The sequence below is a fragment of the Canis lupus genome, chromosome 3 (genome assembly GCF_011100685.1).
Source record: "Canis lupus familiaris isolate Mischka breed German Shepherd chromosome 3, alternate assembly UU_Cfam_GSD_1.0, whole genome shotgun sequence".
In the NCBI taxonomy this organism is placed as follows: domain Eukaryota; kingdom Metazoa; phylum Chordata; class Mammalia; order Carnivora; family Canidae; genus Canis; species Canis lupus.
Window position 1 is genome coordinate 64,940,635 of NC_049224.1, and position 20,477 is coordinate 64,961,111.

At 39.9% G+C, this 20,477-nt stretch overlaps 1 pseudogene; it reads left to right on the forward strand.

Moving 5' to 3' along the window:
* Positions 1 to 1,184: 1,184 nt before the first annotated feature.
* LOC119876161 lies at positions 1,185 to 20,160 on the forward strand (annotated as a pseudogene).
* The last annotated feature ends 317 nt before the right edge of the window (positions 20,161 to 20,477 follow it).

The following is a 20,477-nucleotide window of genomic DNA, read 5'->3' on the forward strand; positions in this document are numbered from 1 at the left end:
AACAGACCCACTATTAATGCAGGCTCTGCCATTCAGAGCTCAGAGTGTTTGCCAAGGGACTTGGCCCACCTGAGCCTCAAAGGCTCCATGTCTATACTGTGAGGATCTAGCATTCACCTTCCTCTTGAAGTTTGTGTGGGAAAAAATCAATGAGCCTTTACATACTTCTCCAGGAGGCAGTGATGCATCCTGGGAACATAGGGAGGCAGTGGGAGTCTGCTGTGGACAGCCTTGCTGTGGCTCCAAACCTTTCCAGTTTCCCCAGAGCACTGAAATACAAGTGCATCAGTTTTTCAGTATATGGAGATGTAAAATATTAACACAGACTCAACACAATGCTAGCATATATATGCACTAAGTAGGAGCAATGGCCTATTTCTCTACATGAACATCCATGAAGGGGTGAGCGGCATAGACAAGGATGAAGGGGCCAATGACACTAGCAGAGAGGAGATGACACGAGCTAGATTTTGAAGGACAAGCAGCTATGTGCCTTGCAAAATAGGACTGGAAGGACATTCCAAGTAAGGGCGACAGCGAGATCAAAGGCAGGAAGGGAGCAAGCAAGTGCGCTAAACATTCAAAAAATGTTGGGGGAGTGGTTTAGTGTGTCTAGATTGGTGTGTGCATGTGTGCGTGCGTGTGTGTGTGTGTGTGTGTGTGTGTGTCTGCAAATGAGTATTGAGTGCAGACTGAGCCAATAGGGAAAGATCTATACAGTGTAGTCTAACCTTATGCCATATGTTTGGAACAAAAAGACTAAGATAGAACTTGAGATGGAATCACAAGAAGGCTGAAAGTCCATGGGACATTCTGTGATCTCTGCTAAAGCTTAGAGACACTTCTCAGAAAAGATCTTGGAGTCCACGCGATTCCTTCTAAATTTACTTTGTGTTTTGACCTACAGTCTTCCTTCAGAGTGAATCTGGCTGCCTCCTGGAATCAAGATGAATTTCTCTCTTTATTTTTTAGGAGACCACTTTAATTTCTTATCTCCCTATGGAACAAGACAGCTTTATTTTGCCTACATCCAAATAATCTTTAAAATACCACGTTGTGAGTGCCTATTTATGGAGGTGAACGGCTTCAGTGAGATGGTGGTCAGAACAATAGAGATGTCGCCTAAGTGAACAATTTTACAAGAGGTCTGGAGTTTGGGGAAATAGCTACCTCCTATAGAATTCATGCAAGGACCCTTTGAAACAGTGGATGAACCAGTCAACATCCATATCTCTGTGACCTTGGAATTCTCAAACAGGTGAACCTTGAATGGAATCCAATCACAATCACAACTTTTGGTCTTTATATATTTGGCAAAGACACTGTTTTTGAAAAATTTGAATTAGATGCCAACCCAATTTCATATATACATACCTTGAATTTGGGGCATTCCAAGTGTTCAGAAAATCTGACAATACTGAGAATCACACCCACTTGTTCTCCACTGGAGCTGCTGTCAGTCTTCAAAGAGGCAGTAATTCTCTACTTTCTCCAACCTCCGCCACTTCCAACTGTCCTGTCCTAGCACCAAATGTAACCTATCATTTATTGTCACACTTGTGCTATCGTATTCCTTGTAGCTAAGTTAAAACGAACACGAACAATTTCTTGAATGGATTAAATAAGGTGACAAACAGTGGCTGAGAGCAAAGCACATAGTAGGTGTTAATTAGAAGTACTATCTCTTCTCCTTTCAAGCTTTTTTTTTTTATCATCCATCTGACAAAATCCATAAAGTTTAGTGTACCATTTAAGGTAGTCCTATTTATGCAATGATTTATATTTAAAAGCATTGGTTGAAGGCTTTCTACATGCCCAGCACCATGCCACAACAGGCTCCAGAAATCAATTAGGCATTATGCTTCCCTTCTACTTCCCAGTCTAAATGCTATGGTAGGGATTCATCCCACCCATTCTGGTTCACTCTGCCCAGTCAAGTTGGATGGCCTTCCCTCCTTCATGCCTTTCCTTAAGCTCTTACTGCACCCCAAATGTCCCCTCTCATAAACCCATCTATATCAGAGTTTCCAAACTCTACACATGTTGAACCTTAGGTCAACATCACCTTTCATGTCTCTTGCCATGTCCTTTCTCTTGTTTAGTTACCTGAATCCATGTAGAACTGGGTTAGAAATCCAGCACGTGGCACCAGAGGAGATTTTGGCAATTATCATATCTAACACCTCGATATCCAGAGGAACTGAGACCAGAGGGGAGAGTGACTTGGCCAAAATCAAGTTGGTGACAGAACTGGGGCAAACTCATGGTCAGTGCAATTTAAATTCCCTTACAGTGTTGCTTCTAAGTTTTTAATATGTGAGAATTTCTTATTCACCTCAGTTAATTCAACATCTAGTCTGGTGCATAGCATACAGCAGATAATGCTTACTTAATGAATGAGTGAAGGACTGAAGGACTGAATGAGAGAGAAATGAGAATTAGTTTAGCTCAGAGAAAGGCGAAACAGGCTTTGACATACAAGACTTAAGTCAAGGAGAAATGTGAATAGATGGGCTGCTGGTCTAGTAATTCCAGGAGCCAAAAGGATTCTTGACCTCACTCCTAACTAGGCAGACATATGTCAGGGTAGACGGGGCGGTGGGGAGGGGGCATCCTACAACCCTGCATTGTTGAACTCCTGCTGAGCACTGACCCCTCTGCTCTCCTCAAACAGGTTCCCATCAAGATGAAGCCATGGGGATCCATAGCCTCACCTTGCTCTCCTTCCTTCTTTTGGCTGCTCAGGTATTCTTGGTGGTGGGTCAACAAGAATTTTGAAAAGGGCAAAGCAGCATAGCAACCAAAGATCAGTGGGTCCCTCTGGGCAAGCTCCAATATGTGCAGGCAAGCTGGCAACAAAAGTACATGGTCCTTCTCATGATTGTCACCTCAGCCCAGGCCACATGTCATTTGACTGTGTTATAGCATGAAAAGAACATTGCCATGAAGACTGTGTGCCCTCAACTGGACCAGAAGTTTTCCTGTGTCCCTGCTGGTAATCTAGCTTTCAGCATGGAGTGTTTTAAATCCGAGATGATGTACTGGAGACAAATTGCTCATTCTCTGAATCACCAGAAAAACATCTATGAGGACTCCAATCCTGTCCTGAGGTCTACCCTGTACTGTGGTAGATTTCTAGAGTCCAGTCTCAAGTTGCTGTAATTCATTCTGATCAATAATTGCTATGATAATGTGGAATTCAACCCGTGGTGGCCTATCATAGTCAAATGGACACCCCCAACAAGTTCTAAAAATGTGAAGCATTACTTTCCCAAGCAGTGGATGTAGACTATTCCATCCTTCCCTAAAAGGATGACGCAAGTCCTAGAGACCACTCCCACAGCATCCATTGTAACTGAAGAAACCACCCCCACAGAGTAGTTGGTTGTGGAAGAGACCATCACTACACAGTAGACCATAATCAGAGAGATCACCACATAGAGGTTATCGCCACCAAATTCAATTGTGAGGATAATTCAAGTATACTTACAAAGAATAATTCATCAAAATGATGATGTCCTCATCAACATCTTCAATACTTTCATTTATCTCTCACTTGCCATGTGTCAGGCACTATGCGAAGCTTTTTTCCAGGGAGTCTGCATGCATCATTCATTCACTCATTCATTCAACATGCAATTTATTGAGCACTGACTCTGCCAGACTCTGTTCTGTTATATACTCTGTTCTGTTATATACTCTGGAGATATAGTAGTCCACAGCTGACGAACATATGGTGCTCTGCCCCCATGGAACTACCAGTGGAGAAAGTGATGATAAACTCCCAAGTATACAAGTGATAGAGAAAGTAAAGGATAAAAGGGTAAAAATGAAGGAGGGTAGTCTAACCTCCTACTATGCACCAGACACTGTTCTATGGATAGGAAATAGCTGAAAAAAAAATCCCTCTTCTCATGGCGCCTGTATTCTAATGACTGGCTCATGCTTGGTATGTTCAGAAACATCAAAAATTGCAGAACCATTGTAGGATAGGGCCCAGGACCTGACTTTTGAACTTTACCTCCACACCACAGAACTGAACCAATATTCCATTCCCTCCCCCCAGCTTCTCCTAGCCACGCCACTGAAAGGACATATTCCTTAAAGTCTACACAGATTGTCATCCCTGTGACCCTCCTCTTGAACTAAAACATCTCAGTTTCATGCAGCCCTGAGACAGAAAAAGATTGTTGAACACTCCTAGGGCTCATTAAATAATAACTCTGGTTTGTTCTGGGTGATGGAAACATCGAAGAACCAACCAGATAAGACCTGAGGATTTCTTAAGATCCCTTCCAGCCCATGAAGATGATGACTCTTCTAATTCAGTCATGATGTTTGACCACTATCAGAACTGGGAGGAGGTTTGTTTCCAACATGGCAGAGTTTCCTAGACTTGGGTTAGAGGTTTGCTGCTTCCCACACAACATCTCTGTGCCAATGATTTAACTCTTCTGAACTCCAATGAGCTCATCTCAACAATGAGGACAGTGAAATCCACCTGGAAGGGCAGCTGTAAGACTCACATTTTACAATAAATCTGAAGCACCTAGTGCCCCACTGTTTGCACAGAAGGTGTTCAACACAACTGACTGCCTAAAGTCCACAGCACAGGACCAGCTGTGGAGGGAGTTCAGAATTGCCTTATGTAAACTCCTTAAAAGTGTGAGGGTTTTTCCCCCTAACACAATAAGCAAAGAAGAAAAATAATTATTGATAATCTAGCAGGTGTCAGTGCCTTTGCCCCTTGGCTCATATAATCCCCCTCAACAACCCTGTCTGGTAGGTGTTATCATCCTTGTCTTCTAGATGAGGAAACTGAGGCCCAGAAAAGCTGGGCAACCTGCCAAGGTCACCAAGCATGAAGTGGCAGAGCTGTAACTACTCCAGGTCTGGAGTTTCCCTAGCCCTTTCTGTGTCTGAAGCTCATGATTTTCTTCACTTGATGGGAGAAGAATGAAATTTGTGGTTTTATTTTTTTTTTTTTAAAGATTTTATTTATTCATGAGACACACACACAGAGAGAGGCACAGACACAGGCAGAGGGAGAAGCAGGCTCCATGCACGGAGCCCGACATGGCACTCGATCCCAGGTCTCCAGGATCACACCCTGGGCTGAAGGCAGCGCTAAACCGCTGAGCCACCCGGGCTGCCTGAAATTTGTGGTTTTAGATGCAGACCAAGCCATAAAGTAAACAGGATGCCTCAGTCCCTTTCATATGTACATCCCCTTTCCCTTCCCTATGAAGAGAAAGTTCCATAAGCTAAAGCTTCCCTTCATGCTCTATTTTCTGTCATAGTCATGTCCTGAAAGGTTGTTTTAAAAACATAGTACAGGGGATCCCTGGGTGGCGCAGCAGTTTGGTGCCTGCCTTTGGCCCAGGGCGCGAACCTGGAGACCTGGGATCGAGTCCCATGTCAGGCTCCCGGTGCATGGAGCCTGCTTCTCCCTCTGCCTGTGTCCCTGCCTCTCTCTTTCTCTCTGTGTGACTATCATAAATAAATAAAAATTAAAAAAAAACATAGAAAAAAAATAGTTAAAAAGAGACCACACCACAAACTTTGCATTAGCTTGTATCCAACTTGGCACTCCGTATTTTTTCTTTGAGAACTTTCTAAATACGAAGTGGAAGAGCCTGTGTGTGTGTGTGTCCCTTAAGGAATGATTCCTCTTGATAAAAAAAAAAGATGGAAGGCTTTCAGGTAGGTAAGAGGTGCTGAGGAATGGCATGTCTGTATCTCCTAAAACTGCTTAGGTTTGAAAATCTCTCCCCTCCCTTAGAAAACCACATTTCAGCACTTGTTCTGTGCAGGAACCCACAGCTACAGCAGTGCCAACACATCCCGCTGGCCATCCATCTATCCACCTTCTTCCCCAGCCTCCTTGTTAAATTGGTTTTGGCCAAACAAATGATGGAAACCTGTCATCTAGCTGTTGGTGGCTGCAGTTAGCCTTGGCATACCTTGGCTTATAGAGTATCTCTCTAATCCTGGCCTCCATAATTACATGGAGTTATCCCCTATGTGCTTGTGTCCGAACTTCCCTCTTCTTAGGGGACACCAATCATGCACTGGAGTCTATCCTCATCTAGTATAACCTCATCTTAACTTGATTACATCTGCAAAGTTCCTATCTCCTGATAAGGTTACATTCATAACTCCCAGATATACATGAAGTTTTGGGGGACATTGTTCAACCTACTACAGTACCCAATAGCAATAGCAAATAACCAAAAGAAAGATGTGAACTTGAAAGAGAGCACCCCTAAAGACTCAAAATATACATTGAATTAGGAAAGTTGCAAAGGACAGAAAATAAAATTTTATCAAGCATGTGCAAAATAGTGACTCATTCTCTCAATTTTGTATTTATCTCTATGAACACATTAGGAGTCCACTGCTTGTGTATTTAAATTGCCCTCCATTTAGCCAAATGATGCCCATATTATGCAATGAACTTACCTATGAGAACTTTTTAGAACTACTTGATGCTTGGGTCCCTTCCCCAGATATTCTGAAGGAATTGGTAGAGATGTGCATTTTTAAATTTCTCCAGGTGATTCTAATGTACACCCAAGTTTGAGAAACACTGCTCTAGATTAATCAAATCAAAATCTCTGGAGTGTAGCCCAGGCAGTGGTATTTGGATTTAATTTCTAGGTAATTTTCATATGAAATCTGCTGAGAAATACTAATATGGTCTGTATATGTATTTTATCCTCTTTATGTATATTTACCTATGACCCACTATGATGTATCAGACTAAGTCTAACCTCCTAGGAACTCAGTGTCAGTGGTGGAATGAAGATGGCATATTTTATGAGTACTTAGAAACATAGAAGTCTGTGGGACGGGGGGGGGAGTGGTGAGGGACAGGAGAGATTTACTGCCACTGAATTTCTAACAAAAATACACACTAAGTGTCTACTATGACACATTTGACAATTTTATTTCTTAAAAAGGCTCTCTACCTTTCACTTGTCCCCTAAAATAGTCCTCATCATATGAGGCCAGCAGTTTTATTCCTAATTATAAACTACACCCCCATAACTAAGAGGGGTATGAGTTGTCCAACATCCAACAGATTGTAAGGTTTTACATTAGAAGAGAAATTGGATCTGCTCAATTCTGTATCTTATAGCTTTTAATAATACATAAATACCAGGGTCTAGGATGAGTTTGGGCACAGACTGCTTTATACCCAACTTCAAACTTATTAGAGCAACTCACAAGAAAAAGTACAGAGAAAAACCACCATATAGCTATCTGGTATTTTTTTTTAATGATGAAATGAAATTTAAATCAGTGCTACTCAAAATGTGGCCTGAGGAGTGGAAGCATCTGCATAACTTGGGCAGCTTTAGAAATGCTAATTATCAGGTCCCATCCCAGACATCATCAGCGTCTCTGAAGATGAGACACACAAATGTATATTTTAACAGCTTTCCAGAGGAGTCTGAAGTACAGTGAAGTTGGCCAAGTGATATTTCAAATCACCCTAAAGGGAAAGGTCTTGATGTATTTAAAAAATAATACTTTCCTAAGAGCCGTGGCTTAGCCTGATCAAAAACTGCAGGTTGTTGGCAGAGAGCAATCTGTGCATGTATAACTATTATACACGATAAAGGAGAAGGTGGAGACAATCTGGACAGTGTTTTCATGAAGAATTTTACAGAGCTAACCACCAAGGTCAAAGTCCACTCTCCATTTGAAATGTCTGTCTCCATTCCCATCTTTCTGTGTAGGTGCTCCTGCACCACACCATGTCTTTCCTGAACTACTGCTATGTTCCCCCAGGTGAGAGCAGTTGTTCTATCACTTCTCTGTCCTCCCTAAACAAGCATTTATTTCATAACTCTATCCCCCAGCAAGATCTCACACACTTGTACACAAGACTCGTATCTTAAATTTCTTTGATTCCTCCACCATTAAGTGCAGTATGTATTGATGATCAATTCACAACCTTGTTTTAAATATGAGTCTCCCATAAGAAACTAACATAAGGTCCTTAGTCTTGTTTCCTCCTCTGAAAAATGGAGAGGGGATTGCACCCACCTCTTTGGGCAAATGCGATGATTGACATAATGCTGAGCACAAGGTAAGGCTTAACAAATAGGAGCCAGTATCACTTGCCTATAGTAGGCTTTCCATAAATAACAGATCAAGGTTCTCTGTGACACAGTAAACCCTTTACTACTGGAGGATCCATAGGTTGGCTGACTTATTCATGAGATATCATGAAGAAGTGTCTTCATTCAGTTCAAAAAGCAAAGGGAAGGAAAAATCACAGAGTAGGTAGCACCAAGCATCTGCTTCTCTACTCAATCAGCAATTGCACCAGCAGAATCTGTCCCATGTAAGTATTTTTGGCACTCTGAAGGCTATTGAGAACTTGCAAATTCTAGGGAGTGGCTTGGACAGTAAGTTGTGACCGACTGAAGTCAATTTCCTCTCTTAGCAGGGCAGGGGCTATCCATTATATACCCCAGCCCTGTGGCAGGCAGCTCTGCACATGTTCATGACTCTGTCTGCATGCAGCTTATGGTTGTCAGTTGGAAAATAAGGCATCTGTCTTCCAAATATATGGATATATGTTTTGATCACAAATTGCTGCACCTAATCACAGAAGTGCAAACAGAGAGGTGATTTCACTTCTTCCCCGTGCTTGCAAATCCCTGACTCTCTGGCTTAAGAAATTTCCAGGGTGTTTAGAAATCTAGTGCCTTTTTTCTCTTTTTATTTATTTTCTTTTTCTCCTTTCCAGAGCCAGACATTAAAAAGTAGAACATTCAAAAGCAACCCCACATATAAGAGGAAATTACAAAATCATTGGCATACCCAGTAAAGGGGCAGATTTGGAAAATAATGGAGATCTTAGATTTATACCTCAGACTGATCCATGGCATGAAGACAGTCTAAAACACTCAGAAAGAACAATAACAATAAAAAGAGCCAGCCCTGAGAAACGAGAAAAATCTAAATTCCAGCGTTACCTAATTATTAGATTAAAATGTCCAATTTTCAAAACAACAACAACAAAAAGATATATAAAGAAACAGAAATCGTGTCCCATTCAAAGGGGGAAAGGTTAAGCAACAGAAACTGTGCCTGAGAAAGAGGAGATGACAGACATGCTAGACAAAGACTTAAAACGGCTATCTTAAAGATGCCAAAAAAACTGAAGTTATCGATAAGGTCATAACAATGTATGAACAAAATGGAAACATATATCAAAGAAGTGATATAAAACCTAAAAAGAAATAAAAAATTTCTGCAGCTTAAATATAAACTAAGTGAAAATTTTTGGAGAGAATCAAGGCAGATTTGAGTATGTAGAAGACAGAGTCAACAAACTTCAAGATAGGACAATTGAAATTGTTGAGTCTAAGAAACAGAAAGAAAAACCATTTAAGAAAAGTGAACAGAGACTAAGGGGCCTGTGTGACCAAAAAATGGACAAACATGCATTGTGGAAGTTCTAGAAGAAAAGGAAGAAAAGAGAAAGGGACAGAGGGATTATTTGAAGAAATGACTGAGATCTTCCTAAATTTGGTGAACGACATGCATACAAACATCCAATAAGTTCAACAAACTCTAAGTAGGATGAATTCAGAGTCCTACACTTGGACACATTATAATCAAATTGTCAAGAGACAAAGACAAATCTTGAAAGTAGTTTTTCACATTTGAATGTTCACTTTTGAATGTTCACATACAAGGGATCCTCAAAAAGATTATTGATAGATTTCTTATCAGAAACTTTGGAAGCCAAAAGGCAGAAGGCTGACATCTTCAAAGTTCTAAAAGAAGAAAACAAAAACCCTGTCAAGCAAGAATCCTTTATTCAGCAAAACTGTCCTTCAAAAATGAAAGAGAAATTAAGACTTATCCAGATAAACAAAAGCTGAAGGAGTCCATTACTACTAAATTAGCCCTGCAAGTAGAAATGAAGGACGCTAGACAGTAACTTCAAGCTATATGAAGAAATAAAGATCTAGGTTAAGGCAAATACTTTAGCAATTACAAGAACTAGTATGATTATAACAAAATTGTAAGTTCATTCTCAGTTTTCTACATGATTTAAAAAACTAAGTTTAAACAAAAGGAAGTATTCACCTATAACCTAGGTGAACATTTGCAAATTGTATATCTGATAAAGAAATAATATCCAGAATTTATAGAGAACTCCTAAAACTCACAACGACAAAAAAACAATACAATACAAAAATGTGCAAAGATCTTGATTAGACAATTCTCCAAAGAAGATATACAAATGGCCAAAAAACCACATGAAAAATGTCCACTATCAATATCACTAATCAAAACCACAATGATTTATAACCTCACAATCATTAGGATGGTTACAATTTAAAAAATTAACAAACAAAATGACAAGTGTTGGTGAGGATGTGGAAAAATTGGAACACTGTGCTCTTGTGGTAGGAATGTTAAAATGGTACAGACTCTGTGGAAAACAATATGAAGCATTTCCTCAAAAAAAAAAAATAGAATTACCATATGATCCAACAATTCCTCTTCTAGGTATGTACTTAAAATAATTGAAAATAGGATTTCTAAGTTATTTGTACACTCATGTTCACAGCAGCATTATTTATAATAGCTAAAATGAGGAAGCAACTTAAATGTTCATTGACAGATAAATGGATAAAAAACGTGGTATATACATGCAGTGGAATATTATCCAGCCTTAGATAGGAAGGGAATTCTGACTTATGCTACAACATAAATAAAACATGAGGACATTGTACTAAAAAAAATAAGCCAGTGAAAAAAGGCAAATACTATATGTTTCTACTCACATAAAGTACCTAGAGCAGTCAAAATTCTAGAGACAGAAAGTGAATGGTGGTTTCCAGGGGATAGAAAGAGGTGGAAGTTACTGTTTAATGGGCATAGAGTTTCAGTTTTGCAAGATGAAAAGAGGAGATGGAGGTGGTGATGTTGTATAACAATGTGAATGTACTTAATACTACTGAACTGTCACTTGAAAATGGTTAAGATGGTAAGTTTTATGTCATGTGTATTTTACCACAATTTTTTAAAAAAATAATTTTTTTACAAATGTGAAAGAAAAGAAATTACACTGGAACAACTAAATATACATGAGGAAAAAATAAAAATTACCTCACTCTATACATAAACATTAAATGAAAATGAATCATATACCCAAGTGTAAAAGGTGTTCCCTCCCCGGGTATTAGGTATGTGCCTTCCTTCATAATTATGTAATCTATCCTAATCTAGCAACTACTACATGTCCCTTTGCCAGCCAATTATTTACTCACATCCAGACTTTTCATCCAGATGGGTCAAAACCATAGGGGCTAGGGCACCATAGTAGAAGTTGCAATGTTCAATGCTACCACCTATTGCTTCCCAAATGAACCAATGTACGAGTACTCTAAGCTTTACAAATTCTATCTACTGATCATAACTCTCATGCTGTGTGATGTTTTATATCCAGTTATCAAATCCAGATAATAAAGAAGCAACATTTTCTCCATGCTGTCACCAAAGTTGCCATTTGATAATGAAGAGTCATGTTTCCCACACTTTAGGATTAGTGGGAAAAAAGAAAGAAAAGAGCAGTGGTTAGGTTATTATGGTGGAATCATGAACATGAAGAGCCAGTCTTCCCATTCCCCTATCTCTTCTCCCCCAATCAATAGCTTCAAAGGGAATGTTCCTTCTGAGCATCACCTGCATTAATTCTCAAACTCTCAGCAATCTTTTTCCATCAGTTCTTTTATTATTATTATTATTATTATTTTTTTTTTAGATTTTATTTATTTATTCATGAGAGACCAGAGAGAGAGGAGCAGAGACACAGGCAGAGGGGGAAGCAGGCTCCATGCAGGAAGCCTGATGTGGGACTCAAACCTGGGACTCCAGGATCATGCCCTGGGCCCAAGGCAAACACTCAACTGCTGAGCCACCCAGGCGTCCCTCCATCAGTTCTTTTAAAATTTATTTCATCCCTTGATGATGCCACCAGCCTCTGAATGAGAAAGAACATGAAATGTCCATTGAATGTCATATTCTTAAGCTAATTGTCAGAGCCTCTTTGCTATGAATGACATGATGTCATGTGACCAGAAGTGATCTGCATATCTAAAATATATGACACAGTTTAATATCAAGTGCTACTCTGGTGTGGCCACAACGGGCCACATCCACAGGAATGACATCTCCTTACAGGGTTGTTAAAAACCAAGAGATCCCAGAAGAAGCCACATGATGGCAGTAGAAGACAAGTGTGTTCAAGTTGGAGACCTGCCCATGGTCAACCAGAGACCTAGAGATCCTTGTTCACCTTCAACAGAACAATTGCTGACAGCACCCACAGTCCTGATAAGCCACTTCAGTCACCTTGGCATACAGATGGAGCCAGCCCATTGAGTTACTAGCAGGATTAACATCCCCAGTCCAATAATGGGTGCAGGTAATGATGCTGCCACCTGGGCAATGAAGGCTGATCAGCTATATTGCTGTAGTCCATCTCATCCTAGCTTTTACTTTCCCATGGGCATCCACATAGGGTACAGATGATGTTATACTAGCTTGCAGGAGCAGCTTTAGAACACTAAGTTCCACAGAGAGTGTCTAATATATCTATCATTGTCAAATACTAACAAGATTGCTAGTCAGAGCCTAAGAACAGGGGCTAAAAGCCTTTCCTGATAGTTAAGAGTATTGTGTAAGAGAAGGGCAGTTGCTTTGAATTTAGCCTATGGTTGATATGCTTCTACCATAGTAAGTCCTCCAGAGTTGTCATTGGCACTAGAAGGCTGCCGCCACCCAGTGGACTCCATCACCTTTTAGTGATATAGTATATAGGGTGAGCCTTCAGGAAACCAGGCCCAGGAATCATCAGACCTTCCTGGGAGCCATCTCCAGGTAGCCAAAGGCTCCCATGTGAGTAATCAAGAGAAATATAATGAGTCCCTAAAGATGTGACACTTCCCTGTCTCTGGGAGCTGACTTGCTGTTCTGGGATGTTCCATTTCCATTTTTTTTTTTTTTTAGAAGAAATCTGTTTGCTTTCCCAGGATCTGAGGGGATGGGGACACCTGGACACAGTGATGTCTGTCAGTCATCTGTCCCTAAGCTATTCACTCTCCACAAGTGCCCAGTAGTAGGCCAGCAGCAGTGTGTCAAGTGCAGTGCAGCAGGGAGACATGTGGGCAAGAAGTAGGACCCCGAAGGGGTGACCCTGGGCAGAGGTGCCTTCAGCTACCAGAGGTGCCACTCAGCACATGTCCCTGTGTCAGATCGCTGGGTTCCACCAAGGTCCTTGGGGTCTACAGGCCTTAGCTAGGTGGCCTATGGGGCTGCCTCTAGCATACCTGCTATCCAGGTCCCCAGGCACATTTGGCAGATCTTCTGGTCAAGTTGTACACAGGGCTCAACAAATTACCTGGATGAGGCACATACTGTCTCCTATCCCCAAGCAACCCAACTAAGTCTGGGCTTCCCTCTTGGCTTGTGAGGGCTCTAGAGCGTGTAACTTTTCTTTTACTGTCTCAGGAATCAACCTCTGAGCCTCAGTACACAGTCCTCCTGAGAACTGACTGGAGGCTGATCCCTCAGAACCCTATCCCTAAGCTGCTGCCACCTGCTCTTCTGGGAGCTCATCAGCTTGATGTCATCCGTGCAGTTACCCCCTGATGGAGAAAGGCCTGCCCCATTATTGGCCCTGCTCTGGTGGCACAGAATGTAAGCATCCAGGTGCACCTAAGGCAGGGCAATAAATCTGTTTGCAGGTCCAGGTGAGCTTGCAGACAAATGATCTTTGACACTTTGTGCCAAAGAGATTAAACTAAAGGCATTAGCCACATCCAAGACCGAATCCTGCCAAAATACATAATCAATAAAGTTGCAGTTGGAAGTCTGACAAGGCTGGGGTTCTAGAGGTGACAACTGAATTTTGTTCATGATAATCCACTGTGGAAACACCCATTTTGGATTTAAGCAAAAAATGAGTTTCCAATGTCTGGAGTGCCCATGGTTGGAGTTCTATTGTTCTAGCAACTGGCATTACCTGGCTAATACAGTCTGCTGCTTCACAGACTCTAGGACCTTATGAGTGGCAGGTAATCTGTCTGAGCTTTATATAGGAATATCAGTAAATATTTGTTAAGTTAACTGAATTGATAAATTTAAACTGATGAAATTTACCTACATTATCAAGGTATATATTACTCCTCTCACATTCATGATCCAGAGTATTTGAACATTGGGCCAATTTAAGCCCTGGGACTATTATTGACCTTTTTAACAGCCATCCCACTGTGTGGGGAGAATTTAAGAAATACCTGAGAGATGCATATATTATGGATAGGGTGTAATTGCTTTGTATAAAATGGCTAAGAGAAATGTAAGCATGAGAAATCCCTTGCTGTGTGTCTAGTTGCAAATATACTCAGGTCTCTGAGTTTTAGAATGATTGCAGTGTATAATCAGCTAAAGAAACCCTTTGAAGGACTTCTCTAAAAATTTTAATTCCAGGGGTGTTTGGGTGGCTTAATTGGTTAAGCATCTGAGTCTAGATTATGGATCAGGTCATGATTTCGGGGTTGTGCGATTGAGCCCCACATGAGGCTCCTCACTGCGCAAAGACCCTGCTTGGGATTCTCTCCCTCTCTCTACCCATCTATCCCCAGCTCATGTATGCTCTCTTTCTAAGAAAAAGACAAAGGTGTAAAATATTAATTCCATATAGTTAACACAAAGTGTTAAATTAGTTTCAGATGTACAATATAGTGATTCAACAATTCTATACATTACTCAGTGCTCATCATGATAAGGGAACTCTTAATCTCCATCACCTGTTTTACCCATCCCCCAGCCCCCTCCCCTCTGGTAGCCATCAGTTTGTTCTCTATAGTCAAGAATCTGGGGGTTTTTTTGTTTGTCTTTTTTATTTCCTTTGTTCCTTTGTTTCTTATATTCCATATATGAGTGAAATTCTATGGTATTTATCTCTGACTTATTTCACTTAACATTATCTTCACTAGCTCCACCCATGTTGTTGTAAATGGCAAAATTTCATACTTTTCATACTTATTCATGGCTGAATAATATTCTATCATATATAAATACCACTTTTTTTTTTAAATACCACTTCTTTATCCATTCATCTATCAATGGACACTTGGGCTGCTTCTATAATTTGGCTATTGTAAATAATGCTGTGCTAAACACAGGTGTGCATATATCCTTTCAAATTAATGTTTTTTGTATTCTTTGGGTAAACACCCAGTAGTGTAATTACTGAATCATATGGTGGCTCTATTTTTAACTTTTTTTTTAAAGAGAGAGAGATAGCATGTGAGCAGGAGAAGAGGAGCAGAGGGGAAGAGAGAGAGAATCTTAAGCAGGCTCCATGCTCAGTGCAGAGCCCAACACAAGGCTTGACCTCATCCTCAGGAATCAAGATTTGGCTGCTTAATAACTGAGCCACCCAAGTGCCCCTCTATTTTTAACTTTTTTTTTTTCCCTTCTGACTTCTTGAGGAATCTCTATACTGTTTTTCAGAGGAGCTGCACCAGCTTGCATTCCCACCAATAGTGTAAGAGGGTTCCCCTTTCTCCACATCCTCTCCAATATTTGTTGTTTCCTGTCTTGTTAATTTTAGACATTCTAACTGGTGTAAAGTAGTATCTCATTATGGTTTTGATTTGTATTTCCCTGATGATAAGTGATATGGAGCATTTTTTCATGTGTCTGTTGGCCATTTATCTTCTCTGAAGAAATGTCTGTTTATGTCTTCTGCTAATTTCTTGACTGGATTATTTGTTTTTTGGGTGTAGAGTTTGATAAGTTCTTTATAGATCTTGGGTACTAGCCCTTTATCTGATATGTCATTTGCAAATATTTTCTCCCCTTCCATAGGTTGCCTTTTAGTTTTGTTGACTGTTTCCTTAGCTGTGCAGAAGCTTTTTCTCTCAATGAAGTCCCAATAGTTCATTTTTGCTTTTGTTTCCTTTGCCTTTAGAGACGACATGTCTTGCAAGAAGTTGCTGTGGCCAAGTTCAAAAAGGTTGTTGCCTGTGTTTTCCTCCAGGATTCTGATGGATTCCTGTATCACATTTAGGTCTTTGATCCATTTTGAGTTTATCTTTGTGTATGGTGTAAGAGAATAGTCTAGTTTCATTCTTCTGCATGTGGCTGTCCAATTTTCCCAGCATCATTCATTGAAGAAAGTCTTTTTTTGTCTTTTTTTCCATTGGATATTCTTTCTTGCTTTATAGAAGATTAGTTGGCCATAGTTGAGAGTATTTTTAACTTTCTGAGGAAACCTCATACTGTTTTCCAGAGTGGCTCCACTAATTTGCATTCCCACCAATAGTGCACAAGGGTTTCTCTTTCTCCACATCTTCACCAACACTTGTTATCTCTTGTGTTTTTAATTATAGCCATTCTGACAGGTTTCTCACTGTGGTTTTGATTTGTATTTCCCTAATGATGGGCGATGTGCATCTTTTCATATGTCTGTTGGTCATCTGTATGTGTTCCTTGGGGGGAATCTCTGTTCATGTCTTCTGTCCATTTTTAAATTGGATTGTGTGGTTTTGTCATATGTTGATTTGTATAAGTTCTTTATCTATTTTGGATACTAACCTTTATTGGACATGTCATTTCCAAATCTCTTCTCCCATTCTTTAGGTTGCCTTTTAGCTTCGTTGATTGTTTCTTTGCTGTGCAGAAGCTTTTTATTTTGAGGCAGTCCTAATAGTGTATTTTTGCTTTTGTTTCCCTTGCTTCAAGAGATCTATGTAAAAAAATATTGTTACCACTGACGTCAGAGAAATTACTACCTGTCCTGTCTTCTAGGATTTTTATGGTTTCAGGTCTCATATCTAGGTGCCTAATCCATTTTGAGGATTAATCTATTTAATTTTTGTGTGTGGTGTAAGAAAGTGATCTATCTTCATTCTTTTGCGTATGGCTATCCAGTTTTTCCATCACCATCTGTTGAAAAGACTCTTTGCCACTGCATATTGTTGCCTCCTTTGTTGAAGATTAATTGACCATATAATCATGGGTTTATTTCTGGACTATTTATTCTGCTCCACTGATCCATGTGTTTATTTTTGTGCTAGTACCACAGGGCTTTGATTTCTACAGTTTGTAGTATAATTTGAAATCTGGAATTGTGATATCTCCAGATTTGATTTTCTTTTTCAAGGTTGCTTTGGCCATTTGAGGTCTTTTGTGGTTCCACATACATTTTAGAATTGTTTTGTCTAGTTCTGTGAAAAATGCTATTGGTATTTTGATAGGGATTGAATTAAATCTGTAGATGCTTTGGGTAGTTAAATATTCTAACGATATCTGTTCTTCCAATACATGAGCATAGATTACCTTTCCATTTGTTTTGTGTTGTCTTCAATTTCTTTTACCATTATCAAGTGGGATTTATCCCCAGGATGCAAAGGTGGTTCAATATTTGCAAATCAATCAACATGATACATCACATCAAGAGAAAGAATAGAAGCCATATGATCATTCTAATAGATGCAGAAAAAGCATTTGACAGAGTACAACACCAATTCATGATAAAAACCCTCAACAAGGTAGGTTTAGAGGGAACATACCTCAATATAATAATGAACATAAATGAAAATCCCACAGCTAACATCATACTCAATGGCGGCAACTGGAATATTTTCCCCTAAGGTCAGGAACAATACAAGGATGTCCATTCTTGCCAGTTTTATTCAATATAGTACTGGAAGTTCTAGCCACAGCAGTCAGACAAGAAAAGAGAATAAAGGGCATCCAAATTGATAAGGAAGAAATGAAGCTTTCATTATTTGCAGATGATATAATACTATATATGAAGGACTTTTTCTTGACTGTAGAACTCAAGTTTGATCCTGGTTGCAGCTGGTAGGTCTTGTGACTAGAGCATTAGTAGTATATTTTTTTTATTTCCCCTTGAAGTCATATATCTATCAATACTTAGAAAATAGAGTTGGAAAAGACTTCATACTTATTACAGATACTGACCAGGTTTTTTTTTTCCTTTCTACTTCTGTTTTGCTAATAGGTTTTATTTATTTTTTTATTGAAATATTATTGATACACAATATTAGTTTTAGGTGTACAACATAAAGATTTCATAATCATGTACAAAATGTTCAACACACTAAGTGTAGTTACCATCTGCAAACATAGTCATTACAATCTTATTGTCTATATTTCCTATGCTGTCATGTTCATTCCTGTGATCTATTTATTTTATAACTGACGTCTATACCTCTTAATCTCCTACACTTGTTTTGCCTATCTCCCCTTCCCTTCCCTTTGGCAACCATACAAGTTCGCTCTCTGTATTTATGAGTCTGTTTTGTTTGTTTATTTGCTCATTTGTTTTGTTCTTTAGGTTCTACATATAAATGAAATTATAAGGCATTTGTTTTTCTCTGACTTATTTCATTTATCATTATATCCTCTAGATCCATCCATGTTACTGCAAATGGAACAATTTCTTTCTTCTTTATTGCCAAGTATTATTCTATTGTGTATCTATATACCATACTTTCTTTACCCATTCATCTATCAATGAAAACTTTGATTGCTTCCATATCTTGATTATGTAGATAATACTGCAATAAACATAAGGGTGTATATATCTTTTCAAATTAGTGTTTTTGTTTTCTTTGTGTAAATACCTGATAGTGGAATTATTGGGTTCATGGAATTTCTAATTTTAATTTTTTGAGGAATCTCCATAGTGGCTGCACCAATTTACATTCCCACTAAGCAGTGTTCAGAGGTTCCCTTTTCTCCACATACTTGCCAATGCTTGTTATTTTTTGTCTTCTGTGTTGAATAAAAGTAGTGAAAGGGGACAGTCTCATCTTGTTCCCGATCTTAGAGGAAAAGATTTCAGTTTTCCACCATTGAGTACGACGTTAGCTATGAGTTTGTAATATATGGCCTTTATTATGTTAAGTATGTTCCCTCTATAGCCATTTGCTGAGAATTTTTTTCATGAACGGATGTTGAATTTTGTCAAATACTTTTTTTGCACATTTTGAGGTGGTTATGTGATTTTTATCCTTCATTTTGCTAATGTGTTGTATCATATGATTGCACTGTGGATATTGAACCCTCCTTGCATCCCTGCAATAAGCCCCACTTGATCATGGTGAATGATTCTTTTACTATATTTTTGAATTTTGTTTTGTTTTGTTTTTGTTTAAAAGGCTTAAAACATATTTTAATAAGTTGATGTCACCTTAGCCTTATGGTCCAAAGCCTTCCTCAGTATGTTTCCAATGAACTGCTGGAGGAAGCCTTTTCTGTGTGTAGCCAGGTGGAGAGGGCTGTAGTCATCGTGGATGATCGAGGAAGGCCCTCAGAAAAAGGCATTGTTGAATTCTCAAGGAAGCCGGCTACTCGGAAAGTTCTGGACAGGTGCAGTGAAGGCTCCTTCCTGTAACCACATTTCCTCCACCTGTGACTGTGGAGCCCATGGACCAGTTGGATGATGAAGAGGGACTTCCAGAGAAACTGGTTGTAAAGAATCAGCAATTTCACAAGGAGTGAGAGCAACCCCCCAGATGTGCACAGCCTGGCTCCTTTGAGTATGAGTATGCCATGCGCTGGAAGGCACTGATTGAGATGGAGAAGCAGCAGCAGGACCAAGTGGACCGCAACACCAAGGAAGCTCTTGAGAAGCCGGAGATGGAGATGGAGGCTGCTCACCATGAGCACCAGGTCATGCTAATGAGATAGGATTTGATGAGGCGTCAAGAAGAACTTAGGAAGATAGAAGAGCTGCACAACCAAGAAGTGCAAAAACGAAAGCAACTGGAGCTCAGGCAGGAGGAGAAGTGCAAGGGCTGAAAGGAAGAGATAAGGTGGCAACAGGAAGAAATGATGCGGCAACAGCAGGAAGGATTCAAGGGAACATTCCCTGATGCGAGAAAACAGGAGATAGGGATGGGCCAGATGGCTATGGGAGGTGCTGTGGGCATAAACAATAGAGGTGTCATGTCCCCTGCTCCAGTGCCAGCTGGTACCCCAGCTCCTCCAGAACCTGCCACTATGATGCCAGATGGAACCTTGGGATTGTCCCCACCAACAACTGAATGCTTTGGCCAGGCTGCTATTTTTTTTTTTTAAGATTTTATGTATTTATTCATGAGAGACACACACAGAGAGAGAGAGAGGCAGAGGGAGAAGCAGGCCCCGTGCAGAAAGCCCGAGTGGGACTCGATCCCGGGACTCCAGGATCATGCCCTGGGCTGAAGGCAGGCGCTAAACCGCTGAGCCACCCAGGGATCCCCAGGCTGCTATTTGTGAATTTTTTCAGTTAATAATTTATTGAGGATTTTTGCATCTATACTTATCAGGGATATTAATCTGTAATTTTCCTTTTTGTCATATTTTTGCCTTATTTTGGTATCAGGGTAATGCTTGCCTTCTAGAATGAATTTGGA